We start from the raw sequence: 13,759 nt of genomic DNA on the forward strand, positions 1-13,759 counted from the left end.
CCGCACAAGGGTGCCCAGTCTAATTGCACCGTGCTAATTACAATCTGAAAGCGTGACGTCGTCGAGAACCACTCAGAGCTTGGCACAGACAGATTTGCAACCCAAAATGCGAAATGTCGCCCAAAACTGAGGAACAGGGAAAACAACGGCAACCAAGTGTCTGTGCAGGAGCGGGAGCTGAGCATTCCAGCGTGGGACAGATGTTTTCTTACATCAAACAGACACAAAGAATCACAGCGGTAAATATCTCACCCCACAGGAATCATCTTAATATCCAGCTCACAAAGACCTTAGAAAACGGAGTGAGTCTCTCCACATTAGCTTTTACTTGAATTCTTTGACTTCCCACTGCTTTGTTTATAGGAACAGGCTCTCTTTGATGTTGGAACATTAGAAGGAGTGAAACAATAAATTTCCCATATTCTAATATCCAGACATCCCGAGCTTGTTCAAGGACCCCTTGATTCATGAAGGCAAATAATTAAATTACCTGAGCTTTAATCAAGGAGTCGCTGCAGTCTCTTTTTGATGTCGATTGTGGCTGTTTGAAGCTCCACACAGATAACTGGCCCACATGGGTCTTAACCCTTTTAGCACCAGACTGCAGGCAGTGTTCTGGCGTTCCCAACTGAGCCCCACAGCATTATTTGGGAATGCTGCTCCAGAAGGAGCACAGGAGGCATGGCAGGTCCAGGAAGGTCCCTGTACCACACTTGACGTGAAGTTCATTGCAAGGCCTAACCTATTTCTTCTAAACTAGCTGCAATTATTTCCTAGTCAGGTCAACCTGTCTTAAAACCATTTTTTGGGAGCTGCTTTTTAGATGGCATGACACTGAGACATAGAAATACTGCTGCGAAGCAAAGGGGTTTGCCTTGGCAGTACAAGAGATTTCATCATGTCCATTCTTCCCAACTATTTCCCCCAAAAGAAATGGGAATGGGAACAGATTCCTCTAGTCAGGTGAAAGAACACTCCTCAAATAGGAAAATCAAGTAGATTCAAGCCCTCCCTCTCCCCAAATACAAGCACCTGGATGAATTAATCTGTGCAATGACTAAGTCAAAGCCCTGGTCGTGCTGCCTGCAGAAAAACAGAAACTAAAGTCAATGCAGACACTGTGCTCTCAGCTGATTTGCCATTCTGAATATGATTACAGAGAGAATTCCTCCACATAAATGAGGAATTAGGCTCCTCTTCATTCATTCTAAGATTCTTTCGGGATGCGAGGAGGGTTCTAAAAGGACATAATTAGAAGGCATAATTAATATATAGCGATCTCTCACTCAGTTCCCTACAGAGCTCCAACAACACAGCCATGGATACACCCCCAATTTTAGCTGCAGTTCCATGGATTATGGAAATGACCTCACCAGACTACTGAGATGTGGCAAAAACAGTTCTGCAACAGGACTTTTTCTGGTCTCAGTCACGGCAGAAAGGCATCTGTCCTTCACAGCACAGCTGTCATGCAGACTGACATCTCAATTCACAGGCTGCAAAAAGCATAATGAGCATGCCTGCCTTCCCCTAGATAACAGGCAAATTATTTTGGGGCATGAGGATGTAGATGGAAATTCATGTATTTACATTAAAATGCTTGATAAGTTATTAAAAATTTGGGATGTTTCTGATTTGTTGGAAAATAAAACTTGGGGCCTTCTGTAAAGTCCAGAGGGGAAATGTGTATAATGAATTGGTAAGAATGAGAAAAGAAGTCAATGTACACACAATTTTATTCATTTTCCACAATGTCAAAGGAGCTGCACATATAACTAACATGAGAAACTGGAAACCTTCCTCTTTGAGCAAACACTCCTGGTAACACCAGTGAAAAGCGTTAGAGGAGGAGCTGCTGATTTCAAATTCAACAAGCCATTAGCGTTCATTAACTCAAATGCCCAAGGCACTTATGGGTTAAATATAGTATATTTTAAAGAGCATGGAAACAGTTAAAACACAAGCTTTACTCCAGTTTATTTTGAATGATTTCATTTCTAGTAAAAAGGGATGTGAATTCCAGATGGGAGATACCTCTAGGCAAAAACGTTCTCCTTCTCTCCTCCAGTAGGCAAAATGACTAAGTACCAATGGAAAGTCTTTCGCAGATATGATTATTTTAATTTACATTTTTTTTCTTAATAAAGTATTTACCTTCTGTAAATTTTGGGAGAAAACAAAAGTAAATAGAAATTAAAAGTCCTGAGTTTTAGTAGCTCTCCTACAATGTACAACTTCCAAGAAATGACTTGCTGGTTACTCATTTCTGAAGGGAAATACCATAAAGGCTGAGCTGTTCCCCAGACTGTTTGTGGAGACAGTCACGAGAAGGATTTCACAGCTCTATGAGCAAAATGTAGAATTGCACCCAGTGCATCAGCGATGGGAGACGTGCACAGTCTGGTCGGAGCCCTCAGGTTGCCAGGAAGGCAGAAATTCCAAGAGCACCCTCCTTGACCTCCAGCTCATCCCAAGAAAGCCAAGGTCATGACAACACACAACTGCAAATCTTGGTAAATCTTGGTAAATCTTGGTAAATCTTGGTAAATCTTGGTAATTCTGAGAGCTGGCACTTCCTCTGCAGACTTGGTTATTTCAGCCCAACTCATTTCATATTCAGCTTGATGGGTTGAAATCAAGTTGAATTAAATACATATTAGTGCCATTTCATCCATTTGATGGAGCATTGACAGCATTCCTAACACTGGTAGGATGAAAACCTGGCTGAGCCCTGGGATGCACAACTCCATCTTAAACTCAAACACGATCTCAGTGTAACCACCCGAACGACCTGAAATGCCACATCAAAGGTGCTGCCCAATAATCCCAGTGTCAGTGAATAATCCCATGGGCTCCAGCACCACTTCTCTGCTTCAGATCAGGTTCACCAATCTGAATTTAGCCAGGAAAGTGCAAACATCAAATAAACAGCCTTAACTCGCCTGCTCATAATAATCATTTTAAAAGGCTGCTAACCTCAATAACAAAGTTCTGAGCATGTATTAACCAAGGTGGACATTCCCTCTGCCTCCCAAAAGTTCAAATCCATACTGAAGGGCACAATAAGGGGGAATTCAATGCCAAGTCCATGCCATGAGGAAAGAAATCAGCAATTTTACTTTTGACTTTTGATTTTCCTCATGTGTTTTGACTGCTCCTTTAAAGCCCGAGCCAGCAGCCACTTGGTAATTTGTGATGCTGCAGAATGACAGCACATCACTGCAGCCTGGAGTGAATCCTCGTGCTACCTTTTCCATGGAGTTCATCATGTCCTAGTTCCATGTGACAGCTGCATATTGCACTTCTCTAGTGAGGCAGCAGGGCTGGTTCCCACTTCTTCTCTCAGGAGAGCGCTGAGATATTTCTCAGAGCACACTCTTGCCTCATTTAAATGTGGGGTTTTCTTTGTCATGAAGTAAATAATTATTGAAGTCATTGAATGTACTGAGAATTAATTTTAGCTGCTCCTGGCACTTTGACATCCACTGAGACAAGTACACAGACAAATGAGCTTTTGCTGTTGGACCCAAATTTGAAATAATGTCAGCAGAAGGTCACTGGACATCAGCTCCAAGCACGTAGTGAGGGCTGTGATTGACATGCAGGTTGGACATGGAAACCTTGCTCAATTCAGGGAGTAGGAAGAGTCAGAGGAGAAGGCAAATGTTGGATAAGCCTGAGTCAAGGGAGCTGAGTCCCCACTTTTGAACAAAAGTGGAGCTGGCTGAGTAAAGGAGAAATATGAAAATAAAAAAAAGAAAGATCAGAAGAGGCCACTGTACTTGCTAAAGGTGAGGTTATGGGAGGGCAGAGCAAAGTTTGAATTGCAAAGTGGGAAAGTCTGGGGGTGAAACGTTCACTGAATATTAGATTTGGAGCTGCAGAGGGAGAGCAGGATCTGACTAACTGAGGGGCAAAAAATCTTATCCACACCTCAGCAAGGTGAGTGATCTCCAGCTGAAGGTGCAGGAACCTGAGAGACCCTGAGCCAAGCCCAGGAGCAGAGGCAGGACTCCAAGGGCACAGAGACATCAACCTCAGCTGTTGTACATGGTTTGTTGTGAGCCAGGTCATGCAGATACCCCAATTAGCTCTGAATGCTCCAAATCAGCTTTGTTTGTCCAGGGCAGTGGAAGGGTTGGGAAGCACTGAGGAAGGGATCAGCTAAAACCAGTTTCACTTACAGGGCTGTAGCCAAAGCACCACAGAAAACCAGAGATCTCTAAGAGGATTTGTAACTCAGTATTTGAAACTTGAACATAATAAATTTATAAGTATAATTTTTCACATAAATATTACAAAATTCATAATTTTAAGGACAGAAAGAACAATTATGACCATCCTGTCTGACCTACAGCCACATGTATTGCTACCTAATCAGCCCTTTTGTATGTAAATGACAAATCGTTTGCATGCAAATACAACTGCCTGCTCTGTTTTCTTCTTGCTTTAGAAAAAGAAATGCTATGGAAATTGCCACCGTGCTAAAAAGAATTGAAATGCATACTAATCAGCCATATTCTCCCAGCTATACCAGCTATAATTGGAACAGTAACAAATAAAAAGGCAACAATCAGCACTGGACAAAATTTTCTATTTGAATCAGAGCCCCAAGTAAAATTATTATTCAGCTGCTTTTCAAAATTTTGGAACCTCTTATGTCTGGAGAAATTGGGTTTAAAACTGTGAATGAACAGTGACTTTTTACTAACGTGAAATATTGAAGATCTCTGGAATTTCAATTGCAAGAAAAATATCCTGAAAGAGAATGGGAAGGAGCCATTATCATAAAAATTACCTGTTCTCTGTGTGCACTGGATAAATGCTGTAGTGATTCTCAGTTCCACCAGGCTGCTGATCCCTGTGGCTCATGCAATATGGAAGAGGGGGGTTTGATCAGTGCTCTGGACGTGCTGAATTAACCTGCAGCATTCAGCTCCTCTAATATTGCTCCTTCCTGGGAAACAGCTCACAGCCATTCCTGCCTGACCAGGAAGTGCCCCGAAAGCAAGAAATGCACTAAAGTCTTTCTTGAATGCTGATCTACCATGGGCTGAATGAGCTGAGAAATTCTGAACTACACCAGTGTGTGGTCAGATCTCTGAAGGGAGCACTGTTCTGAGGAGGGTGAGATTGAATCCTAGAATTGAATCCCAACATTTCAACTGTGTTTTCTATTTTAATGAGACCTTCTCTAATTTCTAAATGCCATTCAAAGTCCTGTATTTGCCTCAGGATCTCTCCTTATCAAATTAAACTATGTCCAAAAATTAAGGATAAACTTTTTGAATGGCATTTTCCTTGAGCAATAGAAAGGTTGCAATTTTTACTGTTGCTTCTGTCAAAGTTTTCCAGTCATCTCTATGAATAAGTGTACAAAATGAACATAAGATGCAGGCAGGTCTGTGACTAAAAAGGTCTAGGAACCCTTGTTTGGGGGCTGGCATAATTACAGGTATTTTGCTTGGGCAATGAAAATACATTTATTTTTGGTTCAAATGCCAGCCAACTTTGCACAAAATCTATTTCTTTTTTTTGCCTTTCAATGTCTATACAAACACACACACAAAAAAACAAACCCAAAAACAAAACACCACCCAAAACTCCCCCTCAGTTGATAAAAGATGAAGGGAGTAACACAGTTATTCATTCAGCAGTGAAGATGTGCGAGATAATTATTTTAAATCAAGAAGGGGCAGACCATTTAAATTTATGACTTAATGCCGACACATGCATGTATTAATAAAACAGTTAGCATTAATGGAAATAGGGTTTAGTCTCCTGATTCCAATAGAGCTATCATTTCTCCTTTCCACTGAACTAATGACTTAGCCTCGGCAGAATGATATGTATGCATGTATTTAACTATTTAACTTAACCACTGAGACCAATTAATGTGTTTCTGAAGTTTGATTTTATTTAAAAGTATATATCAGCAGCCTCACTGGGATCAAAATTATGTTGAACCAGAGTTTATATGGCAGCAGTTTAACCTTAAGCCTGACTCTCTCCCTTGGAATATCTGACGTAAAAGAAAGAGCATTAAAATGTGGGGCAGAAGCAGCAGCCCTTCAATGGGATTGGCAGCAAGTTAAGGCAGTTTTGGGCTTCCCAGGCTAGCACAGACTGTGTGATCAGGGGCTCCCGTGGGAGGGCGTGGGGGCTGTGAGAGGGAGAGCACTGATTTACACCTAGCCCAGTTTGGAGCACAGGATCCAGGGACAACCCTGACCCAAAGCTGAGCTCCAGCTGGGCTTGCTCATGGGGCAAGCAAACCTGCACCAGGTGCACCACACAAGGACAGGGGAGTTAAATGCTCGGTGCTGTGCAGCTCACAAACACAACAACCCTGTTCTCAAGGGTTTTTGAATAAAATTCCTCCTGCTCACCTCTCCAGTGTTCCCCTGCACAGGCCGGTGTCCTCTCAGTATCACTGGGAGCTCATGGCAAGTGTCAGTCTGCACCAACACCGTTTAATGAAGCCTTAATTGTAATTACTGTCTAGACAGGCATTTCCTACAGCTGACATTCACATATCAAAGTCCTGTCCAATTTTGTCTGCATTATCATGCTCCGTGATCCACAATTTCTGTTGTGTATCTGTAGTGTGGCTATAGTCTACCTGTTGATGAACAATTAAACAACATTATAATAATGAATTATATTTGGAAACCTCTTGCTGCACTGTTCACCAATCACTCTGGAAAATCCTGGCTCCTTTTTTACATTCGGTTACTTGGTCCTTTTCTTTTAATCCATTTACATTGATTTCTACTACTCCAACTCTGCCTGCCATTGCATTCTAATTTAGAATTCTGATGAACTCTTGCTGATTCTGAAGGGAGAGGGCTCTCACTCCTTGCCAGACTTTGGAGGGAAAAAAACAACCAACCACACACACAAAACCTTAGAATTCACTTAAGCCAGCCCTTCAAAACCGTGGAGCTAAGTTATGGCTGATGGAGCCAGCAGAGCTCGGTGGGACCGGGATGTCTGGGAGTCACCGCACCACCCAAGCCGTGAAGGAAGGAGCGCCAATGCCTCTGTCAGGCAAAAAGAGCCTTAATGTCACCTTTCCCCCGGGCACTGCTCAGCAGCACGGCTGGCAGGCAGACTCGGCTCTGAATTCCTGCTGGCTGGCGAGGCACAGCTAAAATCCCTGCTGATGTCCCAGCCCTGCGGGACCTTCTCGGGAGGGCGTTGAGCAGCACTGGCAGCTCGAAGTTTCCCTCCCAGCCTGAGCACAGGGAGCAGCTGAAGGGCTGTTCCGTGCCCTGCAGCACAGAGGACAGGCACTGACAGGCCTCCTGTGCCCTTTTCCCTGTGCAGGAGCCACTGATGCTCTCACCAAGGGTTGTTCCTCCAAGATAATTCTTAATTAATAGCCTCTCTCAGGCTGTTAACACTACAGCCACAGTACAGCTGTGCTGCCTGGGTTTGGTATCAGTTGTAGGCAGGAACTTGGATTAGGTGCATGAATGAACTTCTCTGGCTGCATCCAGTGAATGTTCTGCAATATTGTAGAGTTCTGCACTGTTATTTGTAGTATATCCTTCTTATGCACAGGAATATGGTTGGTCTGAGTCAAATCAAAGAGCCAGTCTGTAGGAACACCCCAAAGGGGTGTCTAGAAAAAACATCAGAAGAAGGCAGCTGGAATAAGCCTCTTTCTATGCCTGCAACCGTTTCAAATCTATATGATCACATATGTCTTTGCTGGTCAGCATCCAGCATGGATGGGCTTTGGAGCAGCCTGGGATAGTGAAAGGTGTCCTTACCCATGGCAGGGGGTGGAAGGAAATGAGTTTTAAGGCCCCTTCCAACCCAAACTGTTCCATGATTCTGTGGGTGGTAACAACATCTTTTGTATTCCAGGATACATGGAAGGTGCAGGATATATGGAAGTGATTTGGACCATCCTGCTTTTCTCAGTCCTTCAGTTGTAAGTTCCATTGACCTGGATGTGTACAGATATAACTAGACCAATTTGGCTTAATGTATCTTTTTTCTTCTTTATTCTCTCCTATCAAAAATGTCTTTATAAGATCTCTCAAACCCGATTACCTCTCTGAAGGAAATACATTTTGTTTCACTGCATCATTTTTTCTGCCTTTTAACTCTTGGCATGGCATGAACCATCACGGCCTTTCAAAAGGGACGAACGGGCGAGCAAAAACCCTTCCGAGAGGGGCCCGCGCTGTTATTCCACACCCGGCCTTCAGCTGTGGAGTCAGCTTGTCTGCAGGCAAGCCGCTCTTCCAGCATCCCGAAACTCCTCCGCAGAGCCGGGACGGTGCCGCGCGGCCGCAGGTGATGCGTGCGGCTGGAGGGAGGGCTGCTAAACCCGGGAGCCGGGGCGTGATCCCGCGGGACGCTCCCGGTGCAGGAACAGAACCGGGAACGGCTCCGGGCCCGGCCCGCGCCCCGCGGCGCTCCCGGTGCGGAAGCAGCCAGGAACAGAACCGGGAACGGCTCTGAGTCGGGCCAGCGCCCCGCCGCGCTCCCGGTGTGGGAACAGAACCGGGAACGGCTCTGAGTCGGGCCAGCGCCCCGCCGCGCTCCCTGTGCGGGAACAGAACCGGGAGCGGCTCCGGGTCGGGCCCGCGCCCCGCTGCGCTCCCGGCGCTCCCAGCCGAACAGAGGCGGAGCGGCGGGGCAGCGCTGCCCCCTGGCGCCCGCCCGCCGCAGCGCAGCCCCGCCGGGCGCTGCGAGCCCCCCGGCCCCCGCCATACCGCGCCCCGCGGACCGGGTATCCCAGCCTGATTCCTCAGCGCCAGAACCCGACACAGGGTTGCTACATTTCCCCCTAAAATACTGTAAAAGGGTTTACTCCCTTGTCCAGCATGTGTCAAAGCAGATGGGTTCAGTGCTCCTTAACCCGTAAGAGATAATGTACCTGATGTACAAAGATATATACGGCATAAAATGACCATTACGTCCTCTTAGTTCACCCAGACAAAGCACCCGACCCCATCTCCATTTAAATCAATGCCCACCTTGTCATTTCTGTCTCCCAGCCTTGGGCTGGCCCCAACAAAGAAACAATGAAAGTTGAAGTGCCGTTAAAAACATAAAAATGGGTATGGCATAGGAAATTATACACAGTTTTTAGCCTAAAATGCTGAGAAGAACTCAGATGCACACACAAGTACACAAAGTCCAGGAAGTATGTTACTGAACTATTTCAAATTAATTGATTCCAGATGAAACCCCTGCTTCTCACACACTGAAGATACTTCGCTAAACATCCAGCTCACAAAATGGATTCAAAATTCAGTCAGGGGGTTCAACAAAAAGGAGAGACACCAGTTTGAAGTGTGAGATGACTTGAATTTCTATGATGTCTGAGCTAGAAATACCTTCTATTGTGGAATTTCTATCACTCGAAGGTTTGTCAAGTTTTGCTGTTATGTTACAGCAGTTGCAGAAAATAAGAATGTTAGTCTCAGTCTACTGTAACTCTGAGCTTCACATATGTTCCTTACAATAAATTAAATATGTCAGATGTTGTCAGAATAGCATATTAATTGAAGCTGAAATCACATGATACACTTTAGAGCATTTTATCAGATAAATTACAGAAATCACTCCATTCTTTGCAGTTTCTCCATATTTTCATGCAGAAGAAAAATTAACTTAGCTTCCCTATCTCTCAAGCAACCATTTCTATACATATTTTCTTCTGAAACTGCTGCTGATAAGTTGCAATGACTTATCTCGTCCCCTGGCATGTCCTATAGTAGCAGCGTTTCTGCTAATGAAGTAATCTAGTTCCCACTGATTTCTTTGGACAGGCAACACTTATAATTGTAACAAAGTTAAAGCTGATGTGGAGAAGCCTATAAATAGCATTCTCTGTCCATGCTCATTCTCTGATGTGCAAGGCTGAGGTGGGGAAAAAAAAATCCTATTTCAGGGCCTAAGAACAAGACCCTGTCAAAGAAAGGCGTCCTTTAAGTAAAATTTTCCCAAAGGATTCCCAATTCTTTTACTGAATATCTTGTTCTTAGTTCTGTAACTTTATTTTGTTCTTCTGCAAGAGGAAAGAGGTCTGTTTTTGAACTGCAGCCAGGAACTTCTGTTTTCTAGAGCACAGACTCTTCTAGACTCAGAAATGTGCTCCAAGAATGCCTTGTGTGTTAAGGCATGAAGCTCAGACCAGATCCTCTGCTCCTAGTTTCCCCCTGCTCCCACTGTCCCTCTCCCTGCCACAGGAACTGTGCAGCTCTGCCGGGGATCTGCTGCTCCCGAGCAAACATCTGCAGTTCCCCTGCCATGGACTCGCGCATATCTCTGCTTATAAAACCAGCCAAAGGACTGAGCACAAGCATCTATTTGTGCTCCAAACCTCGGCAGACAGACCTGGCTGAGGCAGATGTCAGGTTAATTATTGCAGGACTTCTACACTGAAAAGCAATTTATTCATTGGGATCCGTTAGCCAGCGTGGGAAAAGAGAACAAAGTATTTACCTGGAGAATCACACAGACTTTGGAAACACTGAGGCAGACGGAAGAGCAAGGGAGGGGGAGAGGACATGGACATCCAGCAGCGCCTGAGTGCATGCTTCCCTGCTCCTGAGCCCGGCGGTGCCTCTCTTATTCAACAGTTCCGTCATTAAATAATTCAAAACATTTAATTTCTTAATAGAGAGACACGGAGTCTGTGAAAACCTTGTCGTATCACCACACACAGGAAGAAAGTCTTTCCCAGGGAGTTGCTAGTAATTGGAACGTGAAAAAGCAATGAGCATTCTCCTCATAAAGGGCCAATTTCTGAATTAGTGACCTCATTTGCTAAAGAGGTTCCTTTGTCACAGATATCTGGGTAGGTAAATACTGTGTTACACAGCCACTCTGTCCTTTGTGGCAGCGGTACAAAGAAGCTCTCCCAGCATATACTGGTTCTCTCCTCACCAAATGAATATTTAAAAGAGTAGACAATAAAGGGGGGCTTCTATAGGAGGTGAAGGCATTTTTTTCATGATGTCAGACTGCTGTATGTGCTCCCGAAGGGCTGCACAGGAAGCACTTTTATTCTAAACTTAATGGTATTTATGGGGACCCCGCAGCCTGATCTATTTTACCTTCCTTGGGGATGTGCTTATGCATGCATCACCCAGGAGTCTAATGCTTTTTGGACTAGCCCGTGTTAGCGACAGATACCATTTTGGTACCTTGTGAATAGTAATGCGTTTGAAAGCCAGCAAAATAATTAAATAAATAAAAGAAAGGGGGGGAGGGTATAAATCAAAGTCTTTGCCTTTTGCATTCTGGCTAGAGTATCCTGCATTTCATGCACTCCTAATTCCTGCATATCCATTTCGTGCCCGGGAGCTACGGCGCAAGTAAAAGATTCTCAGTTCGGGGTTTTCGGCATCTGCTTCTCCGGAGGAACAATTTAAAACGGCCAAACGCTCTCCCTCCTCCTCCCCGCCCCTGAGCAAGAACTGAAGGCAGGGAAAAAAAAAAAAAAAAAAATTGCAGCAGCGTCTGCCAGAGCGTTTTCCTTCTCCCTCCGGAGAGCCGAGCGCGCCCCGGGGCCCCGCGGCCGCCGCAGCGCCCGCACCGCGCACGGCCCCGCTCTGTTCCGCACACCTGCCCGGCACCGCCAACTTCTGGGGCCCCGCGAGCATCGCCCCTTCCTCTCGGGGCTGCCCGCACGCTCAGCGCCCGCCACTGCCCTGCCCCCGGGCTCGCAGCGCTCCCGCACCGCGCTGCCCCCGCCGCTCCCCTGCCCCGCTCACCTGGGCTCCGGCGGGGCTGGCCGCGGCCCTCGGCCGCCTGCGGAGCGGGGACACCCGGCAAGTCCCATTCACAAGTGGCCGCGGAGCGGGCTCGGCAGCATCTTCAGCCTATTACACTCCAGCGGCAGCGGCGGCTGAATGAGGCTCCGAGCTAGTGGCAGGAATTAGAAAGAGGGAGGGAGGGGAAAGGGGAGAGGGAGGGAGAGGGAGCAAGGGGAGTGAAGCAAGATTAGAGGAAGGGAAAAGCTGGAGGCTGTTGCTTCGTCTCGATTTTCCTGTCCCTTCCCCCAGCCCAGGGGGAGCGCAGCCCCCAGCCCTGCCCTCCCGCAGGGCCCCGCTGCTGGCGCTCCGCTGCTGCCCGCGGCCACGGGCTGGGGCTGGAGGGGCCAAACGAGCGGGGGAAGGAGCCCAGGGCAGCCCGCCCCTGTCCCTGTCCCCCAGCAGCCGCGAGTGTCCCCTCCCCACGGGTGCTCCTCACCCTCGTGGCCGCGCAGGCACCCACGGGCACGGCTGCGAGGGGCCGGGGAGCCCCATGCTGCGGCGCTGGTGGCCTGTCGCCGTGTGTCCCCTCCCTGCCGCCTCTCTGCGGGCTGCCCAGGGCCACCCCACCGCCGGAGCTCCGTGCGTGGGGACACAGGCACGGGGCTCGGCTGGGCGGCACGGGCAGCGCCAGCATTTTATACTCAATCCAGTCGTGTTTCCTGTCAGGAGCAGACATTTGTCCAGGACCAAAAAAAGACCAAAAAAAAAAAAAAAAAAAAAAAAAAAAAAAAAAAAAAAAAAAAGTGGGGAGGGGGAAGACAAACTTCCTCAGGCGTTTCATGATGTGGAAAAATCATGGTCTCTTACAGCTGACAGCCAGAGACTGAGGCCAGGCCTGGAGGTGGAGGGGGACTCTCCTTCTGCCCCATGCCTGCCCCTCTCCCACTCCCCGTTCTCCTCACCTACAGTGATTCCAGTGATTCCCAGGTGTGGCTGAGCCCCGTGAACGCAGGGAGCAGCACCCCCGGCCCGTGCAGCCATCCACACCCAAAGGCAGCCCGCAGCCCACACAGGCACAGGTGAGCTGCAGATCTCCTCTGCTCCAGCAGCATGCATGGAGCTCCACCCGTGTGAGCTGTGAGCACAGCCAGTGCCATCCGTGTGGCTGTGGAGCAGGCAAGGAAGGATGCAACACGTGGCCCCTTCAGAATAAGGATTGCATTCACTGCTGGAATAAACCTGGTACCTCTTTGTGAAGATATTCTGCCCATCCTCAGGCAGCCCATCCCTCTGCTTTTCCCCAGTTCTCTGGGACCACACCACCAAGCCCTGGAGAACAAGGCTTTTATATTCTGTGGTTAATTAGCTCTACCAATAACTCCAGGCAAAGGGAAAAGAAAATTGGCACAAAAGCTACCACTGCACAAACAAAGAATTTGAAGGGAGGAAAGCTGATATACAATGCATCATTAGGAGTCTGAGGGACCCTGAACATAGCGCAGTGGAGCACTGAACCAGAGAATTGTTTAGGTTGGAAAAGTCCTGTAATGATCATCAAGTCCAACCGCTCTCCCAGCACTGCCAAATTCACCACTAACCCTGTCCCCAAGTGCCACATCCACATGTTTTTGAGTGCTTGAGTTACCCCTTCCCTGGACAGGCCTTGATAACCCTTTCAATGAAGAAATTTTCTCTAATAGGCAATCTAAACCTCCCTTGGTGCACCCTGAGGACATTTTCCCTTGTCCTAGTTCTTGGAACCTGAGAGCAGTCTGACCCTCTCACCTGTCTACGACCTCCTGTCAGGGAATTGTAGAGAGCTCTGAGGAGAGGGAGCCTCCTTTTCTCCAGGCTAAACAACCCCAACCCTGCCCGATGGCAGTCCCGGGCAAACAGCAGGAGCCTTCTGGCTGCAGAGCTGGGGCTTGGAGAATTAAGGATGAAAACTGCTCCAGAGTGTGGTTGAGAGTTAATATTTCAGTTCAGAAAGGCCCAGGGACAGGCCCGGGGGAGGATGGGACTGGAGCATAGAC

General features: G+C 47.2%; 1 protein-coding gene across 2 annotated transcripts in view; it reads right to left on the minus strand.

Annotated features, from left to right (window-relative positions):
* The window catches only part of CDH11 (cadherin 11), an 82,469-nt gene extending 70,013 nt beyond the window's left edge, over window positions 1-12,456 (minus strand). Inside the window, exons 1-2 of one of the 2 annotated variants that reach the window (XM_063410557.1) lie at window positions 12,223-12,456; window positions 11,745-11,895 (exon numbers count right to left, since the gene is read on the minus strand). The gene's annotated coding sequence lies outside the window, so the exon portion shown is untranslated. Of the gene's footprint in view, window positions 1-11,744 lie in introns of both variants that reach the window. The other variant, XM_063410558.1, reaches the window with a different exon arrangement.
* Window positions 12,457-13,759: the final 1,303 nt, after the last annotated feature.

Source organism: Prinia subflava, chromosome 13, assembly GCF_021018805.1.
Source record: "Prinia subflava isolate CZ2003 ecotype Zambia chromosome 13, Cam_Psub_1.2, whole genome shotgun sequence".
In the NCBI taxonomy this organism is placed as follows: domain Eukaryota; kingdom Metazoa; phylum Chordata; class Aves; order Passeriformes; family Cisticolidae; genus Prinia; species Prinia subflava.